Source organism: Canis aureus, chromosome 30 (genome assembly GCF_053574225.1).
Source record: "Canis aureus isolate CA01 chromosome 30, VMU_Caureus_v.1.0, whole genome shotgun sequence".
In the NCBI taxonomy this organism is placed as follows: Eukaryota; Metazoa; Chordata; class Mammalia; order Carnivora; family Canidae; genus Canis; species Canis aureus.
The window spans coordinates 23,022,439-23,046,617 of NC_135640.1; the positions used below are offsets into that span (position 1 = coordinate 23,022,439).

At 36.1% G+C, this 24,179-nt stretch overlaps 2 pseudogenes; one reads left to right on the forward strand and one right to left on the reverse strand.

Moving 5' to 3' along the window:
* The window catches only part of LOC144301559 (uncharacterized), a 58,428-nt pseudogene extending 46,546 nt beyond the window's left edge, over positions 1-11,882 (forward strand).
* Positions 11,883-13,478: 1,596 nt separating this feature from the next.
* Positions 13,479-14,595, reverse strand: LOC144301606 (mitoferrin-2 pseudogene; annotated as a pseudogene).
* Between the last annotated feature and the right edge of the window lie 9,584 nt (positions 14,596-24,179).

Below are 24,179 nucleotides of genomic sequence, written 5' to 3' on the forward strand. Positions count from 1 at the left end.
GCTGGAAATTCACATATACATGAGAATTAAACAACATGCTCTTAAATGATAATGGGGCAAAGAAGAAATCAAAAGGGAAATTAGAAAATATCTTGAGACAAATGAAACCAAAAATACAACTTACCAAAAATTAATTTTTGCTTTAGCAAAAGCTGTATAAGAGGGAAAGTGTTTCTTTTTTATTCCATTATACTTAAAATACAGCGTTCTATTAGTTTCAGATGTCCGACACAGTCATTCAGTCATTCCATACATCTCCTAGCGCCCATTAAGACTAGTGCACTCCTTAATCCCCATCTCCTATTTCACCAGTTCTCCCATCCACCTCCTTTCTGGTAACCATCAGTTTGTTCTCAACATATAAGATTCTATTTCTTGGCTTCTCTCTCTTTATTTCTGTCTCTCTGTCTCTGTCTCTCTTTCTCTCTCTATCCCCCTTTGCTTATTTGTCTTGTTTCTTAAATTCCACATATGAGTGGAATCAATGTATTTGTCTTTCTCTGACTGATTCATTTTGCTCAGCATTATACTCTTGCTCCATCCATGTCCTTGCAAATGGCAAGACTTTATTTCTTTTTATGGCTAAATAATATTCCATTGTATACATCTATACCACATCTTTTTTCTCTAATCATCTACCAGTGGATACTTGGGCTGCTTCCATTATTTGGTTATTATAAATAATGCTACTATAAGCATAGGTGTGTATATATCCTTCGGAATTAATGCTTTTGTATCCTTTGGGCAAATACACAGTGGCATGATTACTGGATCATATAATAGTTCTATTTTGACTTTCTGGGGAACCTCCATTTTCCAGAGTGGCTGTGCCAGTCTGCATTCCCACCAAAAGTGTAAGAACTTTCCCGATTTTCTGAATCCTCAGCAACATCTGTTATTTCCTGTGTTGTTAATTGTAGGGAATATGACAGATGTGAAGTGATATCTCATTGTAGTTTTGATTTACATTTCTCCAACGATGAGTGATTTGGGCATCTTTTTGTGTGTCTGTTGGTCATCTGGATGTCTTCCTTGAGGAAATGTCTGTTTATATCTTCTGTTGATTTTACCTAAACAGTTTGGTTTTGGGGTGTTGAATTGTGTAAGTTCTTTATGTATTTCAGATACTAACCCTTTACTGGTTATGTCATTTGCAGTTATTGAGTAGGTTGCCTTTTAGTTTTGTTGATTTTTTCCTTTGCTTGCAAAAATTTTTATTTTGATGTAGTCTCAAAAGTTTATTTTTGCTTTTATTTCCTTGTTTTAGGAAATATAACAAGAAAATTTTGCGATGTCTGATGTCAGAGACATTACTACCTGTGCTCTCTTCTAAGATTTTTACGGCATCAGTTATCACATTTAGGTCTTTAATCCATTTAGAATTTACTTTTATGTATATGTAAGGAAGTGTCCCATTTTCATTCTTTTGCATGTAGGTGACCAGTTTTCCCAACGTCATTTGTTTAGGAGACTCTCTTTTTCCCATTGGATATTCTTTCCTGCTTTGTCAAGCATTGATTGACCAGAAAATTGTCAGTTTATTTCTGGATTTTCTATTCTGTTCTATTGATCTATGTGTCTATTTTTGTGCCGGTACCATACTGTTTTGATTACGACAGCTTTGTAATAGAAGTTGAAAGTCCTGAATTGTAATACCTCCAGCTTTGTTTTATAAAAATTGCTTTCACAATTTAAAGTCTCCTGTGGTTTCATATAAATTGTAAGATTGTTTATTCTAGTTCTGTGAAAAAATGTTGTAATTTTGATAGAGATTGCATTAAATGTGTAGATTGCTTTGAGTAGTATGGACATTCTAACAATGTTTGTTCTTTCAGTACCTGAGCATGGAATATCTTTCCATTTCTTTGTGTCATCTTGAATTTTCCATCAATGTTTTATAGTTTTCAGAGCACAAGTATTTTTACCTGTTTGGTTAGGTTGTACTAAGAGGGACATTTATTGTGATTAATATCTTAATTAATAATGAGTTATAAGTAACCTAACTTTACACTTCAAAGAAGGAAAAAAGGAAAAAAAATAAGGCCAAAGTTAGTAGCAGGAAGGATACAAAAAGATTAAAGTGGAAATAAAGGAAACAGAAACTAAAACAATATAATAAAATTAATAAAACTAAGAGTTGGCTCTTTAAAAAGATAAATAAAAATTACAAACTCTAGAAATACACTCACTACCAAGACTAAATCATAAAGTAAAACAAAATTTGAATAGACCTACAACTAGTAGAGAGATTAAGTCAGTAATCAACCCCACCACCAACAACAAAGACAAGCCCAGGAGCAGATGCCTTTGAATTTTACCAAATATTTAAAGACTTAAAGCCTGTACCTCTCAAACTGAAAGAAATTGAAGAGGAAGGAATACTTCCAACTTCCAAAATAATTTTATGAAGCTAGTATTAACCAGCTACTATAGCCAGACAAGGTTACTACAAATAAAGAAAACTGCAGGCCAATACTATGATGAATAGACATGCAAAAATCCTCAACACTATACTAGAGAACTTTATTTCAAATCACATTAAAATGATCATACTCAATGACCAAGTGAGATCTCTTCCTGGAAAGCCAGGATGATTCATCATATGCAAATTAAATGATGTGATACATCATATTAATAAAGGATAAGAATCATATATACATCTCAATGGCTACCAAAAATCAGTTAAAATTCAAAACGCTTACAACATAAGAATTCTTAAGCTAGGTATAACATCTATATCTCAACAAAACAAAGGTCAAAAGACCACAAACTAGTATTATACTTAATGGTGAAAGTCTGAAACGTTTTTCTCTAGGATCAGGAACAAGTCAAGGATAACCACTCATCACTTCTAGTTACATAGTACTAGAAGTACTAGCCATAACTATTAGATAAATAAATAGAAATAAAACACATCCAAATTATAAAAGAAGTGAAATAATTTCTTTTTGTAGGTGACAAAATCTTATATAGGGAAAACCTAAAGAAACTACAAACAAAAACAAAAACAAAGACAAACCTTTAGAATTAACCAACAAATTCAGTACACTTGTAGGTTATAAAATCAGTATACAAAAATCAGGGGCAATTTCTATACATTATCAATGAGCTATCTGAAAAGGAAATTAAGAAAGCAAGACAATTTATAATATCATCAATAGAACCAAACACATGGGAATACACTTAACCAAGGACTATTAAGACATACACTGAAAATCATCTGATGAAAAGTATTATTAAAGATATATCTGCATTACCATGTTCACTGCAGTATTATTTATGATAGCCAAGACATAGAAACAACCTAAGTGTCAATCAACGGATGAATAGAGAAAAAGAATGTAGTATATACGTAATGGAGTATTATCGAGCCACCAAAAGTAAAGAAATCCTGCCATTTGTGACAACATGGATGAACTTTGAGTGTAAATGCTAAGTGAAATAAGTCAGACAGAGAAAGGTAAATACTGTATGATCTCACCTCTATGTGAAATTTTAAAAAGCTGGACTAGAAATGAAATAGAATGGTGGTTGCCAAGGACCAGCTATTCAAGAGTATAAAGTTTCAGTTATGCAAGATGATTAAAGTCTAGAGATCTGACATACAGCACATTGTGCCTATAGTTAACAATACTGAATTGTGCACTACTTAAATATCTAAGAGGGAAAATCTTATGCTAAATGTTCTTACCATACACACAAAAGTTATAGTCAGACTCTCAAATACTTCCCCATATCCCCTACTTGTACAAATGCAAAACAAGTGTTATTTATTTTTAAATAATGCATTAAAATATTACACTTCAAAAATCTTATAGGTCATCAATACCATCCAGTTTTAATCAAGACTTGAATGAGACTTACTAGTCTTATGCAACCTGTTTTAAAGATACAGTCAATACAATGTGTCAGCAATAATTATTAAAACAAATGATATTTGTGCCATGGAATTATTAGATCACTAAAAGAGATCACGGCTATACTGCAGTTAAAGGTCAATTACAGCACCGGGGGGGTTGCACTACATTTATGTCAAGCTGTAACAGGCAATCAGGAAGGTCAACCTTGATGAGGACTGGCACAGAGACTGGCAATGACATTTCAAATGGGCTTGATTCAAACAGCTCCCGTTTCTAAGTTGAGCGTTCCTAGAATATGCATAAATGAGCTAGGATAATAAATGGAATTTGTAACTAGCAGTCCTAATAGCCATAATTCCACTGTATCCATCTTCTGTTTGTATCATAGCAAATAACAGACCTCAGATACGATGGATGAGGACTCAATTAGCTTTATAAATATTGAGATAAATTTATTCTAAAACAGAATACTGAGAATACTAAATAGAAAGTAAGAAATAATGTTAATAATGCTTATAAAATACACCCATCTCCCAAATATGACCTCTATTAAAATATTAAGAGATGATATGACATATTATACACATAAGTGCATTTGACACTCATATGTGCATATGTTATATCATAATTTAAATATGTAATATTCTAAATTGTGGACATGTATTTTTTCCACCATTTAAAATTCTTCAACCAATTAAACTCTGGCAAGATCTATACACATCAGTGTTATAAATCTAGGACACTACATAGGAAACTTTACAAAATACTTCTGAGGAAAGTGTGATTGGAGTAACAGTATGTTAACAAACTTCACAAGTGATTCTCATATAGCACCAACCTTGAGAACCAATGTTCTACAGTATTATAATCACTTTGATGAATCCAGAATGAAGTTACCAATTTTTCTTTTTTTTTAATTATTTTTTTCTTCATTTATTTATGATAGTCACACACACAGAGAGAAAGAGAGGCAGAGACACACGCAGAGGGAGAAGCAGGCTCCATGCACCGGGAGCCCGATGTGGGATTCGATCCCGGGTCTCCAGGATCGTGCCCTGGGCCAAAGGCAGGCACCAAACCACTGCGCCACCCAGGGATCCCCCAATTTTTCTTTTAAGAATTACTCTCCTAATTATTTCTCCATTCAAAGTGAGATTGTAAGTTTAATATAAATGTATGCCAAATTAGTATGCATGTATGTCTGTTTTATATTAATAAATGTGTTATATAAGCTCATGTCATATTTGGAAGGAGCAAAGTGATCAATGTAAAATGAGATTAGTCTGTAAAAGATTTACTGAACTATACTAAAGCATTTTTTTTTCACAGAGAAATAGGATATTTATATATGTAAACCCTGCATATCTCATTTTACTCTTACGCATTTCCCAGAACAAAGTATTACTTTCTCTAGTTCATATATAGCAAAATGAGTAGAGACCCAGAAAAAATACTCTCCATATAGTTTTTCTTTTTTTAATAATAGTCAATTGTCCTTTATACCATTGGATTTGCATTATGTTCCAGATCAACTTATTTTAACCAATAGAGATAAATAAATTTAGTTTCATTTATTAAATGGGCACTCATGAATTTAGTATTTTAATATTTTTACTATGAAATTCATATGTTAACTATGAGAAAATAATGCAACATTTACCTCTTAGTTTATGAAGTACATCATACCTAGATATACGTTGAAACATACTGTTTTTAGTTCTTACATTTAGTAGCATTTATTGAGAGACAGAAAAAAGCAAAAATGCTAAGTTTTCACAGGTCATAAATCCAGAAGTTTTACAGCTGACTATATGGGGATGGATATTCAGAGGGCTGCTTCAGAAATAATCACTCCAATCTTGGATCTATAAATAATGTGAGGCTGGTGACACTATTCACTGAGACAGGTAATGTCAAAAGAGGCACATTTACCAGGAAAAAAACACATGTTCTTTTTGAAAATAATTATACATTTAGTCTACCTCTTTATTTTACAAGAAGTCAGCTAAAATCAACTACAAGAATCAACTTTTCAACCTTTGTTATATAATAGAAAGTGGTGAAATCTCTTTTCAGTGACTTTTACACCACTTTTTACAGAAACTTTATACAAAAAAATATTTTCTACAAATGTTTATTTTAAAACATTCCTGTCTCTTCATTTTGAATGGAATTTGGTAATTTTTCAAATTCACTAAGACATGAATACTCTTTGTTTTTTTCTTAATTTCATTCAGTTTATATGATTTTATATTAAAATGAATATTTTAAATAAAAAAACATAAAAAATAAATGAATTAGCCTGAAAGTGGGGCATAGGGGCAGATGTGAATTACAAAATTATATCCCATCTAACAACTGTGATGTGGAATGTTTTAAATTAATTTTTGTCCTAAATCCAGTTTGTCTTGAGCAGAAATCTAGATTTTGATATGGAAATAAAGTATTTATCATTTCCAAAACATACTCCTTTTGGGACACAGATACAACTTTTCTTGATACATGTCAAAATTCTTCGAAACCAACTTATTTATATAAGTTCTTTTAATTAGGATGATTCTAAGTTAAATAGAAGATACATATATGCCACTTATCAGAGTTGAATACTTGTTAGAATGCCAATACTAGCCTAAATCATTTGACAACTATTCCTATGCCCATTATTAGTTAGGTTTCATTTGGATTCTGTATTTTATGTAATGATTCCTATAATTATAATATGAGATCATCACAAAACTACCAAACCTTGATGGCAAATACTGACAAAATTTTTGCCTTTTGCAAAACAGAAGAGATATTTGTTGTATTACATGAACAATGAACAAATTCTATAAATGAAACTCTTAAGCAGTTAACACACAAAATAAAATATTTAAAGTTAAAATATTTAATATTTTAATAAAATTAATATTTTAATTTTAATAGAAATAAAGTATTTTAGTGATATAAATTAACAAAATATTGTAGAATGTGCAAATGAAAAACTAGAAAACACAGAGGAAGACATTAAAGAAAACCTATATAGGGGCACCTGAGTGGCTCAGTCCATTAATCATCTGCCTTCAACTCAGGTCATGATCTTGGGGTCCTAGGATCAAGCCCTGCGTTAGAGTTCCCTTGGAGCAGAGAGCATGCTTCTCCCTCTCCCTCTGCCTGCCACTCCCCCTGCTTGTGCTCTCTGTCTCTCTGTGTCAAATAAATAAAATATTTTTAAAAGAAGATGAAAAAAAAGAAAGAAAGAAGAAAGAAAGAAAGAAGAAAGAAAGAAAGAAAGAAAGAAAGAAAGAAAGAAAGAAAGAAAGAAAGAAAGAAAGAAAGAAAAGAAGGAAGGAAGGAAGGAAGGAAGGAAGGAAGGAAGGAAGGAAGGAAAGAAGGAAGAAGGAGGGAAGGAAGGAAAGGAGAAAAGCTATATAATTGGAGAGAGACTCTGTCTTCATAGAGGAAAGAACTCAATATTAAAGTTTCCAGTTGAAACACCTGGGTGGCTCAGTGGTTGAGCATCTGCCTTCGGCCCAGGTCATAATCCCAGGGTCCTGGTCAAGTCCCATATCAGGCTCCTCACAGGGAGCCTGCTTCTCCTTCTACCTATGCCTTTTCCTCTCTCTCTGTGTCTCTCATGAATAAATAAATAAAATCTTAAAAAAAGTTTCCAATTGTTCCTAATAGAAATACTCAATAAAAATGTAAATAAAATATATTTTATATTAATAATTTTATTATATGTGACAAGAAATTTCTATTAAGCCACACAGTTTATTTTACTTTCTTACAGCACAGTTGATAAACCAAGCCACTTATTTAACATAGAAAGATACATGTGAGGAAAGAAAACATACACCAGGCTTGATGGTGAGAATGAATGCTTCCTTGTTAGGATGTTCTGTTCTATCACCACTACATTTAAATTTTTTTTTGCCATAAATTCTAGTGCGGTCAATAGCAAGAAAACAGAATAATGATCATTCTCACTCAAAAGAAAGAAATGAAACTTTCATTTTTCATAGACAACATGATTTGTCTACATAGAAAATCCCTAAGAATCTACAAAAAGAAACTGCTGTTAACCATTAAGCAAGTTTAGTTAGATCATAAGATACAAGATTAATACATAAAAGTCAATCAAGTGCCTAAGTACCAACAATGAACAACTGCAATGGGAAATTAAGGAAATAGTACCATTTACATAAAAGCATCAGAGAAAGTACTTGGTGTAAATTAACAAAATTTGTGTAGATTGTGCATACAGATAACTAGACACTGATAAAGAAATTAAAGAGCTATATAATTGGAGAGAGATTCTGTTTTCATAGAGGAAGGAACTTAATTTTAAGATTCCAATTGTTCCCAATTTTATCTATAGATTCAATGTAATTTCAAAATCCCAGGAAGTTTTTAACTCTATTAGCAAACTGTCTATAAAATTTATATTGAAAGGCAAAGGTGCTATAATGGCTAAAGCAAAAGAAAATTTCTAAAGCATCACGTGAAAGAGAAAATCAAAAGAAAATCACAATAATTGGATTTCAATAGAGCTACAGTAATCAAAAAAGTGTTGTATTAGCAAATAGATACATTAACAAAACAGGGCCGATGCAAATAAATGAATGGATTTTTGACCAAAGCACAGAAACAATTCACTCTAGAAAGAAAACCTTTATAATAAATGATGGAAAAATTTGATGTCCATATGCACAATAAACAACAAAAACAAACAAAAAATACATGCATCTTACAAAAATTTAGCTCAAACTGGATCAGAGACATAAATGTAAATTCAAAACTATAAGATTTCTAGAAAAAAAATTAAAATTGTGTAATATGGAGGGTCTGGTGATGAGTTTTCAGATATAACATCAGATTTACAACCTGAAAGAAAAACTGACAAATTAAATTTTATGAAGTTAAAGCTTTTGCTCTGTGAGAGACACGATTAGTGTTCAGGGAAAAAAGGCTGTGCTACTTCTTAGAGATTAAATATGTGTATTAGAAAAGCTTCATTCAGACATGAATTACAATGCTGTTGTTTTTGAGTTCAATGTTAATGAATCATACACACATAAACATAGTATCTATAAACAGAAACACACATTTGAAAGCTTATATATTGATTAGTTGAAAAAATATCGTGACTAAAATACTGTAGAAAACTCACCCTTTATTCTTACTTAAAACAATTGTTTGGTATTCAAATATTCAGTGTTCACAGTAACTTTATTCAACATAATCACTGTGAATAAAGAGAATGGACTGTATATGGTACTGTAGTATGGATCTGTGATGCCAGGTATTTGTCCTGAAACCCATTTGTCCAAAACCCATAGAACTTTCAGCATATGTTTTTAAAAGTCCAGAATGTAGAAGAATCTCAATAGAATATGGACTGTATAACAGTAATAATTATATTACAAATAGATGTCAAGCTCATTGAAAGTGATGGAGGAAAATTGTGCTGACCTAAGCAACATTGAAAAACATTGTTTATTTTAATATGAATAAAACAAAAGGAACTGTACACAACTGTTTCTAGTTGGTAAAATCTTTTATCACAGGAGTAAGTTGTAGCAATTCTAAGATGTCTGTACATGTACAGTTAGGATTGAAAAATAAGTAAATGGATGGTGGATGGTGGGAGCTAGATTTTTCTATGTTGACAGGTTGATTATAGGCAAGCAATGTGGGAAGGCTACAATGTTCCATGTGATATTGGATTAGATTCAAAGAGCAAACATACTCTGACAGACTTAAAATATTTTAGCTTTATAACAAGAGGAAGCACTGAAAACAAAATAGCTAAGAACACAAGCTATGACTTATTATGAATGACAGAATTTTAAATACCCATTCTACAGCTAAGATGGCTTTTACAAAAAGCATTAAGATTTCCCTAAGCTATGCTCTAGACTATTAAAGTTCTGGCATCTCTTGTCTTATAAATAAGTGATTTGTGGCCAATCAAATGCATACATTACTGTTTGAAATTAGATGTGTTTTGTAAAATAAATTATATAATGCTAGGTGATTTTATATTTAATTTAAAATTTTAGGTAGGGTTAATTTCTAGTTTTTTTCAGGGCATGTTTAAACTCTCATTTTTAGTTTTAGTGCTAATGTTTCCTGACCCAATATACTATGTTTATTGTGGGAAGGTAAAGGTTCTGTAGTCTCAATAGGTACTGACAAGGGACTTAATTACCACTGCAATCTGGATTCATTTAATTCCATTCAAATGAGGATTGATTGGCATCAGCATTATAATGAGGACACTTCTCAAAATGGACTCAGCCTCACATGTTTCCTTTGTTTTTCTGCCCTATATTTAACCTTCTTATAAAATGAGACAACTTAAAATATAAAATAATAAGTAGTTATTACCATAAAGGTAGACATTTTCATAATCTTTAGCCTATGGTAAATAGCAGATTTATAAATAAGAAAATTCGAAAGAGTTATGTAATTTTTTAAAACAGAGTTGGTCAGTAGTTAATTTGCCTAAGAAATGTTTGACAACTGATTGCCACCTTTGTGTAAGCCAGTGGATCATTTTATTAGCAATGATGGTTTTTTAAACATGATAAAATAATGATAGCAGCTATAGATGTGACCAAAGGAAATTTCTGTCAATCATGTTCTGATGGTGCATATTATAACAGAAGGACAAAAATAAGCTTATAAAAGGTAAAGAATATATCTAAACCAGCAGGGTTAAAAGATAGATAACTCACTGTCTACCTTCCCAGACTTGTTTTGTTCCTTAAATTAGCAGGTCATTGGTGGGAAAAAAATCTATTTGGTAGTGGGAAACATAAAAATATAAGGAATGTTAATAAAAACACTGTACCTTGGTCCCATCTAACCTACTTCTCTACCTCTGACATTTTATTTAAGGAGATTTGTTGATTAATTTGGCAACACTTCCCAGACATCACTGCATATCCGATTATGATTACGGCTCAATAAATTTAACTTGCAATTATCATGAAATGTAAGAGATATTGTGATGTGTTGCCGAATATTTTCATCTCTTTGTCCTCCTATTCAATAGTATTTTTACCATGCATTACTACTTCCTGTTTGCTTGCGCCATCTAATAGTTTAGGCCAACTAATTATAAGAGGCAGTGAGTGGTGTGAGTCACTGCCAAACAGGAGAATTTTATTGCCAATAGACAAACCTAGTGAGATCTCTTTCCCTCTGCCACAGTGACAGAAAAATATCAATTTAGTGACTCTTCTAATAGACTCAATTGGGTGAGGATATGTGGGATACAGACCCCAGTGTGTCCAAAATAGATATAGTAATAAATTAGAAAGCCATCCTTATTGTTTAAGGTAATTTTAGTTTGAGGGTTGTATTTTTACCCCACTATAGTTGAATCTGATATCTGAAATAATTTAACAACTCTTTGTAAAGGATCAGCCATCTATATGCTAGCACTGTTCGAGGCACAGTGGATGCATTGCTGAACAAGGCTGATAAGCTTCATGCCCAGTGGCTAAGTCCATAAACACAATAAACAAAAACATAAACAATTTCATATCATTTCAAAGATGTGTAAGTACTATGAAGTAATTACAATAGAGTAATGGTAAGGGACAAGTAGAAGTGGTACCTGAAAAAGTGACATCTGAACGGAAAATAAAAAGAAGTAACAATATGAAAATTGGAGAAAGTCTCTTTTAGATAAAGGAAAACAATTTCCTATAGCAGAAATCATCTTGGTAAATTTGGGGATACAGAACAAAATCTCCTATGCCTGAGGATGCCAGAGAGCGAGAAGTATGAAATTAGACTGGAGAGATGGGACCAGTTGGTGTAGGACTATGTATAGCATAAAGATGCTTGCAATAGCAATTTATTGAAATGTTACAATGGGTCAGAGAGTGATCTGATCTAATCTACATTTTGAGATTTTCTATTGCATTGTAGAAAATTAATCCTGGACGGGCAAAAATGGAAGGAAGAAAAGTCAATGAGGTCCCTACAGCAGGGTGCAATATGAAAGAGGCTGTTGACAATGAATAGCTTTTTATGATGGGAAACAGTGAAAAAGGAAAGAATTTGAGTTGTTTTTGGAAGTAGTACAGAAAGCACATGCCATTGTTTGTGATAAGTGGTGCTAAGGGACAGAGACGGAGGATTAATCTTAGCATTTGGGCCTGAGCAAATATATGAATGGTGGTGTAATTATAGAGAATGGGAAATAAGATGGAGATGTGCTTTCACCATATATTCACTCTAAGAATTATATTCTTTAAAACTATGATTATAAAAGAGATAATACATTTTAGGACAGGAAAAATTGTGTGACTTTTATCCTAAGTACATACAAGAGGCATCACTTAGCATAGTCCTTAAAAAGTGTCTGTAAACACCTCATCCTGTTAGGATATGCCTTCAGTACACTAAGAACTGACATGAAACTAGCATTTAGATGCATCAACATGATAAAAATGCATTCAAATATATATTATTAAGAATAATATTAAAATCTGATAACAATATTTTCAGTGTTACCAAGAATGATTTATTTTGATATTTGATCAAATCAATTAATATTTAATTTAATAGTATTTATTATCTTTTATATATTTTACTAGCCTTTGTAATTCTACCATTAGGCAGGGATAATCAGCTTCACGTGACAACTGAGAAAACACCATCGGAGAATTTTAAGTGACTTGCTAATGTAAGTTGGTAGCAGATATGCTATACAAATTCAGAAAACAATGACTACTAACCTAGTAAGTCTGTAGAGGAGCATGTCATATTTCACTAAAATTCCTCTTATGGAATACCATCATATACTGGAGACTAGACAACAAGGTCAAAATATAAGAAAGATGAGTCTCATCTATTACAAAAGTGTCCCACTTAATTTCTTATTTACAGATAAAACTGTACAAGTACCATAGTTCCTGAAGATAAATAGATATCAAAATCTCAAAGGAGAAAGAAAAATGACCAGAAACACATCAAGAGAGATAAAGTTTTTTAGAGGATATTCAACATTTCTATTCTAGTGAAATCAGACACATTGTGTCCAAAAATAACTCTTAACTTTTGATTGTTCTAAGAGGCAGTGTTACCCACAGCAGCATAGACGTAATAAATTATCTCAACTTATTCACATTTGGATGGAGGAAGAAAAAGGTTTTGTGTCAGGGAAAACAAGAGGATGAAATTGTATCCCATCTATTCCTAATTTCATGAGACAAAGATTTTGGAGACTGTTCTCAATCCCAAATCCTGTACGACTATTTATTTGAAGTATTACTTTGTTGAATCACACTTTAATATATCTGAAGGTTTTAAAATACTATTCCCCAGGATAATAAGCATATTGCAAGTGGTGTCAATACTGGTTGCAGTCTTTGAGAAATCATATAAGCTATCAGAAAAAAAAAAAAGAAATATTACTCCCCCAAAAGTCTACTCCGCATCTAATCTTTGTATTTTTGTAGGCAAGACGATATTCTTATCAAGCTTATTTAAAATTGTTTTTGTCAGTTACTACCAAAAAGTTCTGACTAAAATGAATTAAAATAGACAAGCATTTTTATTTCCAACAAGGTAGACTTCCTTGTAAGTAGAACAATTATTCTTTTTTTTTTTTTTTTTTTTTAATGCAAAGGCTTTTTATTAGGAACCACAGGAATGAGCTGCTTATTCCTCTGTAACAGTCTAGAGCAGGTCATCAGGCCCAGGATGGAGAGGTTATCAAAGGTGCTGTGCTTTGCTGCACTTGCTTAGGGCCTGGAAGGAAAGATGGCAGCAACAGAGGTTGGCAGGAACTGGTGTTAGCCAAGACACCAAGAGCCTGGGGAGAACCCTCTACCTTCCTTCCAACTCCACTCAAGGCTGGAGCATGCCAGGAGACAGAGCAGGTGGCTGGAGCAGGCAGGCCGCAGCAATGTTGAGCCCCTGGCCGCATTCTCTGCTACTTCACTTCACTTGCCTGCTCTCCACTCTTCTTGCCCTTTGGTGATTAGGTATTTGAAGAATTCATACACAGACCATGCCATGGCCGTGGAGGGGATCTGGTGAATCACTCTGGCCTGTACCCCTCCGAAGTAGGCGGTCACCCCACCTACTTGATATACCATCCTGAAGGCACTAGCCATGCCTGTGACATGTCCTGTGATGTTTGAGTTCAAAGCCAGGGATTCCTGGGTGTTGAGCAGTGGTTTGCAAACGTCCAGTGGGGTTGTGGCAGCGGCAGCTACAGCTCATGCACAGGCTCCAGAGAGAACTTGGGAGCTGGGGTTGTACCGTCTCTGGGGGTTAAAGTGCTCTTGCAGGGATTCATAGGTCATGAAGTGAATGGCTTGGAAGGGAACATTCATGGTTAGCTGCGTGGTGTAACTACGATAAAAGGCCTGGCCCCTTCACTTAGCCACACTGCGCGTACACAGTCTGTCACCCGGTGGTACGGTGAGTTGTACATCTGCATCCTCTGCTTGACCACTTGTGCTGCATTCATGGCTGCATCATGCAGTACTGTTGCTGCACACCCGGCTGCACAGTTGGCAACTATTGCTCAAAGACATCACTCAATGTCTTTTTTAATTTTTCATAGCAGGCAAAATAGAGGGCATGGGCAGGCCCTGCCCTGCGCCTGTTGCTGTGACCTTCAGCCCCGGCATAGGCCTCCACAGGCCCTCGGTTCTATAATCCCCCAGAGTGCCTCCAACACGTTTCCATAGCGGGCGGCTGGGTCAGGCTTTAGGCTTTGCATCTGGGTCTGTTCCATCCCATCCCACCCTATTCCTGTTTAGTCCCAGCTAGGATCCAGGGCTTTGGCTGACAGATTTTCTTTCCACAGTCCCGATTCAGAGCTCACTGACGGTTAGAAATGGGTCCTGGTTCCTGGCTGGGTTCAATTCCTTGCTTGGAATTCCTTGGACCTTGGACCTTGCTTGCAGGAAGTATGGGTCGATTAGTGCAGTGATGGCAGGAGCCAGGAAGGAACCCATGTCGGCTCCGACAGGACCCAGGGGTCGGGTGAGCCCCAGGTCGGATTCGGAGCCGGTCCAGGTCTCACCTTGACGCAGTCTATGGGGTACATCACGCAGTGCTCCAGGATCCCTGCCACGGTGCCCGCCACCATGTGCGTGGTGACAGTGGCTCCAGCTGGCATCGCCTCCTAGTCCGGGCCGGAGTCCGGATCCTGCCGCACTGGGGGCCTGCAGGCCCCGGCCCCCCCACCCCCCCGCCGGCCCCGGCCCACGCCCCGCTGCAGCCACCGGTCCAGCAGCGCCGACTCCCGGGGCTCCCCCCTGACCCAGCACCCCCCCCAGCCACTCTGCCAGCACCCCGCCCCTCCGTAAGTAGAACAATTATTCTTAATTTAATAAGATTTTTGGGGAGCTACAAATATCCCCTATGCGCTTAATCTCTCTGTCATCTTCCTTGCTTTTGACAGGGTGCCTGAAATTCCACAGGAAAGCCTTATTCATTTAGATTCAGTATATCATGGTTTTAATGTGAGGATGCCACATAAAATTTTAAAAATAAGCTATTAACAAAACCATTTAGTTTGAGGGAACAAGATGGATGGTAAACAGTTGTGGGTCAGAAAGGACAAAAAAAGGAAAAGTTTGAAGGCTAGGAGAAAGTAGAATTAATAAAAGAGGCTGGAGGTTCTGAAGCAGATCTCCCTCATTGTCAAAGGCGACAGCAACCTTGGTCTTATTAGCAAATCCATGTGTCACAAGCTCAATTTCCAGGAGTTCTAATAAATTTAAGTTGCTTTGGATGACAAATGCAAAATGTTAACAAGAAATCCACAGCATAGAGATAGATAAATTATCTCCTTGCCAATGACTTTAGAATGAAATGAAAATTTTTTATAACAAGCACAAAAATTTGGTTACAATGCCAAATTTGTTTAATGTTATTGATGTCTCTAGACGTGCTGAATATTTGCTAGAATAGTAAATTTGCTGAATCAAGGCAGTACTAATTATGAGAAGGGTGGGGAAATAAAGAGAAACTGACAATGTAAAAGATTTCTAACCTGAAATTTTAAACACTTCTTTAATCTTGAAATCATTCTGTGTTGCATTTCTACTTTTTATACTAAACTGGTATACTGTTATCATTAGCGATACTTAAGTTTTACAAGACCTTATAATTTGTACTGTGTGAGGATTTTTGCATGTGAAGAAATATTTGCTCCGAGTTATTATTTTTTAAAATTCTAAATGGACCATTTGTCTCTATGAACAGCTGTAATAGCTAAATCTCTGCTTTAAAAGATGGTTTTTGATATTCTTTAATGCCAATTACTAAGTCATTTGCTTTCTCAGCTGGCTTTTCCCCCCTTTTCTGTTAAATCACAACTAGTTGTGCCACACTGCGATCTTTTCATTAACACTTTAGGCACATATAATTAGCACATTTATTGCTTTTTGTCTAATTGTCTATTCAAAAGATTAATACTTTACCATCTATTTTGTCGTAGTAACCAATGACTGCTAACCATGAGTCTTTTAACTTTCTTTAGGATATAAGCTTATCTAGGTAAAAGCAAGATGCCAAATTTGATTTGTAGCTATATGGAATTTACTAAGGTTTGAAACATACAAGAATATAATTCATAAACTTTTGATTTGTACAGCTAGATCTTGATAAACTATATAAATAGATAGACAAATAGGTATAGTTTGGTATCCATTCATTCATCCTTCTTCCTTGACTGCAGTTTTATTCAGTCTTAGCTGCATATGGCTTCATATTACAAAGAAATTGCTAACATAGAGAAAAGGAAGGGTAAAAATTTGAACACATCTTTATGTCTCATATCTATAATTAATATTAGCAAATAATAAGTTCTGAAGAGTTACACAAGTTAGATTTTGTTTAAAGATTATTTCATATGCCAGCCTGACAAAGGAACCTTTGTCTATACATTAACATATATGGAGAGCCCTCAGAACTAGCTGTTCTGCAAAAGCAGTATTCATAAACATTTGCGTGTATTTGTCAGAAATTTAGCATATTTTATGTAAAAGAAAATTGCATGAAGTAATATCTAGTTTACTTAAATTTAAAGACAGAAAAATAAAATTAAAAGGATGTTTTTATGATTCTTTCTTGGATTAAAATATATTGACCTCGGTTCTCTTTCTAGCTAGCTTCAATTTACAGAGATAAGAGAACAGAAAGGGATGAGAAGAAAACTGAAGACCAGACCTACACTTTTAAAATAGCAAGACTTATCTAAGAAATAATTAGCTTCAATGAAATGGTGGTCCTCGAGATAGTTTACTACTCTATTAAATAAGAGCTCCGGGGATCCCTGGGTGGCTCAGCGGTTTGGCGCCTGCCTTTGGACCAGGATGCGATATCCTGGAGCCTCGGGATCGAGTCCCACGTCGGGCTCCTGGCATGGAGCCTGCTTCTCCCTCCTCCTGTGTCTCTGCCTCTCTCTCTCTCTATGTCTATCATAAGTAAATAAATAAATATAAAAAAAAATAAGAGCTCCAAGAAATCATAGATATAAAGTACTCATCTTTGTTTCCCTGTAGCAACTACATAATCTAGCATATTACAAATTCAGTAAAGTCTCATATAACATCATCTAGGAACAAAACTGCGTGTCTATGTGTGTGTGTGTAATGAAGGAAGATAAAAATTTGGGGGTAAAGCTTTTCAGTTCTCTATTTCTGGCTCAGATAAATAATAAAGTAGAAAATTTAAGAATTATATACACAAAAAAAAATTAAAAAAAAAAGAATTATATACACATTAGATACTTTTGTCTCTAAACAGTTCTTTGTGATTTGCTAAATTGGGTAAAAAATGCTAAGAAAGAAGATAAGGACATTCAATGTTGAATATTGTTTATTGCCTCACTATTCCTAGAAAACTTAGGCTATTTTCTTTTGAGAATTTAGTCAGAGAAATATTCTGGATTGAAATTTTGCTAGGGATTTCAGAAAAATTTGTATTATAAACTGTCTGAAGTTATTCTTTCCCTAATCTGTATTTTATGAAAAACATAAACTCTGGAAGATTAAAAATTACACTTTCACAACCTTGGAGAACATTATATATAATGATATATATAATATATATATTATAAATAGAGAGAGGTTAGTCATGTAGTAGGAAGAAACCTAGTGAGAAAACTTGGCTTCACCTAAACTGCGGGTGCTCATCTAATACACTGAGTAGTTCAAACTTTAAGACCTAGATACACACTTCTAATTCCCACATAGGACAGGGAAAACAATCAGATCTGGGATAAAGGAAAAGCCAACTCTAGTTTTGAAGTGAGATTATGCTCCCTGAGAAAGAATGTTCAGATGCAGAGGATCTTCTATTTTTGAAACATTAGAGTTTCTTTTTTTTTAAATTTTACATTGCCTGATGCTGAGGAGTGCTTAATTTGGATGAATCATTTTAATAGACAAAGGACAACTTTACAAATGTGGATAAATTTAGCTACAGAATGGGAAGAATGGATTTTTGAATAGCCTACCTAGAAAGAAACCATGTCATTCTGATTTCAAATACACGAGGTAGGAGTATGATGAGTTATTTTCTTATTTATTTATTTATTTATTTATTTATTTATTTATTTATTATCTATTTATTTATTTAATTGGAGTTCAATTTGCCAACATGTAGCATATCACCCAGTGCTCATCACATGAAGTGCCCCCCTCAGTGCCCATCACCCAGTCACCATCCCCCCGCCCACCTCCCCTTCCACTGCCCCTTGTTTGTTGCCCAGAGTTAGGAGTCTTGTTCTGTCTCCCTCTCTGATATTTCCCACTCATTTTCTCTCCTTTCCCCTTTATTCCCTTTCACTATTTTTTATATTCCTCAAATGAATGAGACCATATAACATTTGTCCTTCTCTGATTGACTTACTTCACTCAGCATAATACCCTCCAGTTCATTCCATGTTGAAGCAAATGGTGGGTATTTGTTGTTTCTAATGACTGAGTAATATTCCATTTTACAGATAGACCATGTCTTCTTTATCCATTCATCTGTCAGTGGACACCGAGGCTCCTTCCACAGTTTGGCTATTGTGGACATTGCTGCTATAAGCATTGGGTGCAGGTGTCCTAGCGTTTCACTGCATCTGTATCTTTGGGGTAAATCCCCAGCAGTGCAATTGCTGGGTCATAGGGCAGTTCGATTTTTAACTCTTTGAGGAACCTCCATACAGTTTTCCAGAGTGGCTGCACCAGTTCACATTCCCACCAACAGTGCAGGAGGGTTCCCCTTTTCCACATCCTCTCCAACATTTGTGGTTTCCTGTCTTGTTAATTTTCCCCATTCTCACTGGTGTGAGGTGGGATCTCATTGTGGTTTTGATTTGTTTTTCCCTGATGGCCAGTGATGCTTAGCATTTTCTCATGTTCTTGTTGGGCATGTCTATGTCTTCCTCTGTGAGATTTCTGTTCATGTCTTTTGCCCATTTCATGATTGGATTGTTTCTTTGCTGTTGAGTTTAAAAAGTTCTTTATAGATCTTGGTTAGTAGCCCTTTATCTGATACGGCATTTGCAAATGTCTTCCCCATTCTGTAGGTTGTCTTTTAGTCTTGTTGACTGTTTTACTGTGCTGAAGCTTTTTATCTTAAGTCCCAATAATTCATTTTTGCTTTTGTCTCCCGTGCCTTCATAGATGTATCTTGTAAGAAGTTGCTGTGGCCAATTCAAAAAGGGTGTTGTCTGTGTTCTCCTCTAGGATTTTGATGGATTCTTGTCTCACATTTAGATCTTTCATCCATTTTGAGTTTATCTTTGTGCATGTTGTAAGAGAGTGGTCTAGTTTCATTCTTCTGCATGTGGATTCCCAATTTTCCCAGCACTATTTATTGAAGAGACCATCCTTTTTCCAGTGGATAGTCTTTCCTGCTTTGTCGAATATTAGTTGGCCATAGAGTTGAGGGCCCATTTCTGGGTTCTCTATCTGTTCCATTGCTCTATCTCTCTGTTTTTGTGCCAGTACCATACTGTCTTGTTGATTACAGCTTTGTAGTACAACTTGAAATCCAGCATCGTGATGGATGGCAATATTCCCCTGGCTATTTAGGGGTCCTTTTTGATTCCACACAAATCTTAAGATGATTTGTTCCAACTCTCTGAAGAAAGTCTATGGAATTTTGATAGGGATTGCATTAAACATAGCCCTGGGTAGCATTGACATTTTCACAATATTAATTCTTCCAATTATGGTCTGAAAATAGACAGGAGAGAGTCCCAGGCTTGGTATCGGTTGAGACTTAATTTGTGACCCAGTATGTGGTCTATTCTGGAGAAAGTTCCATGTGCACTTGAGAAGAATATGCATTCAGTTGCGTTTGGATGTAAGATTCTGTAAATATCTGTGAAATCCATCTGGTCCAGTGCATCATTTAAAGCTCTTGTTTCTTTGGAGATGTTGTGCTTAGAAGATCTGTCATTTGCATAAAGTGCTGTGGTGAACTCTCCCAGTATTAGTGTATTATTATCTAAGTATGTCTTTACTTTGCTTGTTAATTGATTGATATACTTGGCAACTCCCACATTAGGGGCATAAATATTCATGATTGTTAGGTCCTCTTGTTGGATAGATCGTTTAAGCATGATATAGTGTCCCTCTTCATCTGTTACTACAGTCTTTGGGATAAACTTTATCTGATATGAGGATTGCTACCCCTGCTTTCTTTTGAGGACCATTTGAATAGTAAATGGTTCGCCAACCTTTCATTTTCAGGGTGTAGGTGTACTTAGTTCTGAAATGAGTCTCTTGTAGACAGCAAATAGATGGGTCTTGCTTTTTTTTATCTAGTCTGAAACCCTGCGTCTTTTGATGGGATCATTAAGGCCATTCATACATTCAGAATTACTATTGAAAGATATGAATTTAGTGTCATCATAATACCTATTCAGTCCCTGTTTTTGTGGATTATTTCTTTGGGTATCCTCTTTCTTTAACCGGGTCCCCCTTAATATTTCTTGCAGAGCTGGTTTGGTGGTCACATATTCTTTCAGTTTCTGCCTATCTTGGAAGCTCTTTATCTCTCCTTCTATTCTGAATGAGAGCCTTGCTGTACATTCTTCTCATTTAGGACCCTGAATATATCCTGCCAGCCCTTTCTGGCCTGCCAGATCTCTGTGGAGAGGTTTTCTATTAATCTAATATTTCTCCCCATTTAAGTTAGGGATCTCTTGACTCTTGCTGCTTTAAGGATTTTCTCTTTATCTTTGGAATTTGCAAGTTTCACTATTAAATGTCGAGGTGCTGAATAGTTTTTATTGATTTTAAGGGGGGGAGGATCTCTCTATCTCCTAGATCTGAATGCCTGTTTCTCTCCCCAAACTAGCTACAATTTGTTCAGATATGCTTTCTGGTCCTCTTTCCCTCTCGGTGCCCTCTGGAACCCCAATTAAACATAGATTTTTCCTTCCGAGGCTGTCATTTATTTCCTTTAACCTTTCCTCATGTTCTTTTAATTGTTTTTCTCTTTTTTCCTCAGCTTCCTTCCTTGCTATCAACTTGTCTTCCTTGCCACTCACTCTTTCTTCTACCTCATTAACCCTCATCGTTAGGACCTCTAGTTTGGATTGCATCTCATTTAATTGCTTTTTAATTTCGGCCTGATTAGATCTAAATTCTGCAGTCATGAAGTCTCTTGAATCCTTTATGCTTTTTTTTTTTTTTTTCCAGAGCCACCAGTAGCTTTATAATTGTGCTTCCGAATTGGCTTTCTGACATGGAATTGTAATCCAAATTCTGTAACTCTGTGGCAGAGAGTACTGTTTATGATTCTTTCTTTTGTGGTGAGTTCTTCTTTCTAGTCATTTTGCTCAGTGCAGAGTGGCTAAAAATGAGTTATACTGGAAAAAGGAAGAAATGAAAAAGGAGGGGTACTCTCTGGTTCTATATACTGTAAATCCCTCGACTTCCCCTGGAGCTTTCTAGCACTGCTGGGTCAAGAACTTGCTCTTCCCCTGTCCTTCCAGCTGGTCTTCTGGGGCAGGGGTCTGCTGTGCTGATTCTCAGGTGTGTGCACCTGGGGGAGCTGCCCCGCCCCTGCCAGGTGCACGGCTCAGTGGGAGCATTTACTCGTGAGGCCGCTGCTCCCTGGTAGCCCCGTTCAGTCCCAGGTACAAGGTGACACCAAGAGGAACAACAGTGGCAGTGGCCAGGTCTCCAGCCCTGGAGTCAGCTCTCGCAATAACTCCCGCAGTCTCCCATTCCTCACTGGCCTGGATGCTCCGGGGCTGGGGGGGCTCTGATCTGCACAACTCGGGGGCGCCCTGTAGCAGGAGCATCCTCGCTGTCCTGTGCCCTCCTGGCCTCTGCCTGTCCCTGGGGGGAGCGCAGGATCCTGGGCTGTGTTCCCTGGCACCTTGGGATCTGGGGCCTGTGCTGCCGGATCCCTGCTCCAGGGACCTGGGCTCCCTAAGGCAGCAGGGCGCAGCCCCCTCCACCCGGAGCTGCCACCCGAGCTGCTCCGAGGCCCCACCAGGTGCGCTCCAGCCCTTTACTACGCCAGGCCTGCAGTGTGTGGTGCGCTCTCCCCTGGGTGAACCTCCTCTGTTAGTGACCCCGGGAATCTGGGGGCTCCATCGGCCCCCCCCACCGTGTTTTTGCCTGATTTCCCTGCTGAGCGCCTTTCCATCCAGGAAGAATCCGGTGCCGTTTTTTAAAGTTCCTGCTTCTCCAGGACTGGGCTTTCCTGTCCCAGGGGGCTTTCGCTGCCCAGCCTTAGCCAGGCTCCCTGCAGGGCCCCCTTCCCCACTGGATTCTTTTTAATATTTTTTTTATTCTGCCCTCCTACCTTGTTAGAATCAAAAACTCTTCTCTTTGTAGCATTCGGCTATTTTCTCTTTAAATCTCAGGTTGAATTCGTAGGTTTTCAGGATGATTTGAAAGTTATCTAGGTAAGTTGGTGGGGACAGGTGACTTGGGGACCCTGCTCCTCTGCCATCTTGCCCCACCCCCCATGAATTATTTTCTTAACTTTTTATTAAAGAATATCTATTAGAAAGAGAAAACTGGGGGCACTGGGTAGCTCAGTGGTTGAGTATCTGCCTCCAGCACAGGTCGTGTTTCCAGGGTTCTGGGATTGAGTCCTACCATCACGCTCCCTGCAGGGAGCCTGCTTCTCCCTCTGCCTATGTCTCTGTCTCTGTCTCTCTCTCTGTCTCTCATGAATAAATCAAATCTTAAAAAAAAAGGCAATAGAAAACTAGATTTCAGCAATCATGTAACCATGACTTCTTCTCTATCTTCCTCTCCATATATATCACATTCTAGTGTCAACAAAGCTAATTTCAATAAATCTTTTCACCAAATTATTTATAGAAAAGTCACTACTTGCATTGTGCCCTTCATTAAAGGGAAGGGATTCATAGAGGAATTCCTCTATGAAGAATTTAGTGGTTTAACACATAAACCTCTAAAACAGATCCATTTTTGTGTGTGTGCTGAGTGATGTTATTAAACAAGTAACAGCGAGTATGGACCACTCATCAGCCGAAGAGACCTCAAACAATATTCTCAAAGGTGGTTCTTGGAAGGATTCTTTTATGGTTTCTGCATTTTAAAGTTTAGGATTGCACATGAACTAAATGTGTTAGCCTGAAATTAAGAAGAATAGTTATGCCTTTGCATATTTTATTGTACTGTATTCTGTGACTATATTTTTTCTGTAACACAGAGATTGACAGAGGGAGTTCAACTTAAGTATACATATGTTCTTTTGTGTAAAACAGGGAGAGACAAAGATGGGCAGGAAAGGATGGGAGAGCAGTTGTGTCTCCAAAAGTAGTAATATGAACCTCATATACTGTGACATAATCATCTTCCATGTGCTCCTTCCTGGCTGAAGATTTTAGTATCCATAATTTTTTTTACTATATCTGGTATATTACGATGCTATTGATTTTAGTATATCTTAAAACATGTTATCTTTCATTGAATCACTTTATATCTATTTTTCAATTGATCCTGTTATTTTTCATATCAATGATTATAATCTTAACAAGTTGTCATAACTTTTTGTCTCCTTGAAGTATTTATATCTTATTTTGATTTAATTGGACAAAATAGCTTATTAAGAAGAAATTGTGCCTGAAGTTTTAAAATGGAAACAAAGCAGTTTACCATATCTACTATTTCCTTTAACCTTAAAGTGACTCATAGGAACATCTGCATCTAAACAACTTGTCAGCTCACATGGCTTCTGTGAAAAGATTGACAATATCAGTAGTGACAGGTTCTGAAAAACCCATGTAATATTCTAATACCCGTGTAAAACAGGAATCCAGTGAGCAGGTGGTAAAATGTAACTGCTAAATATGCATCT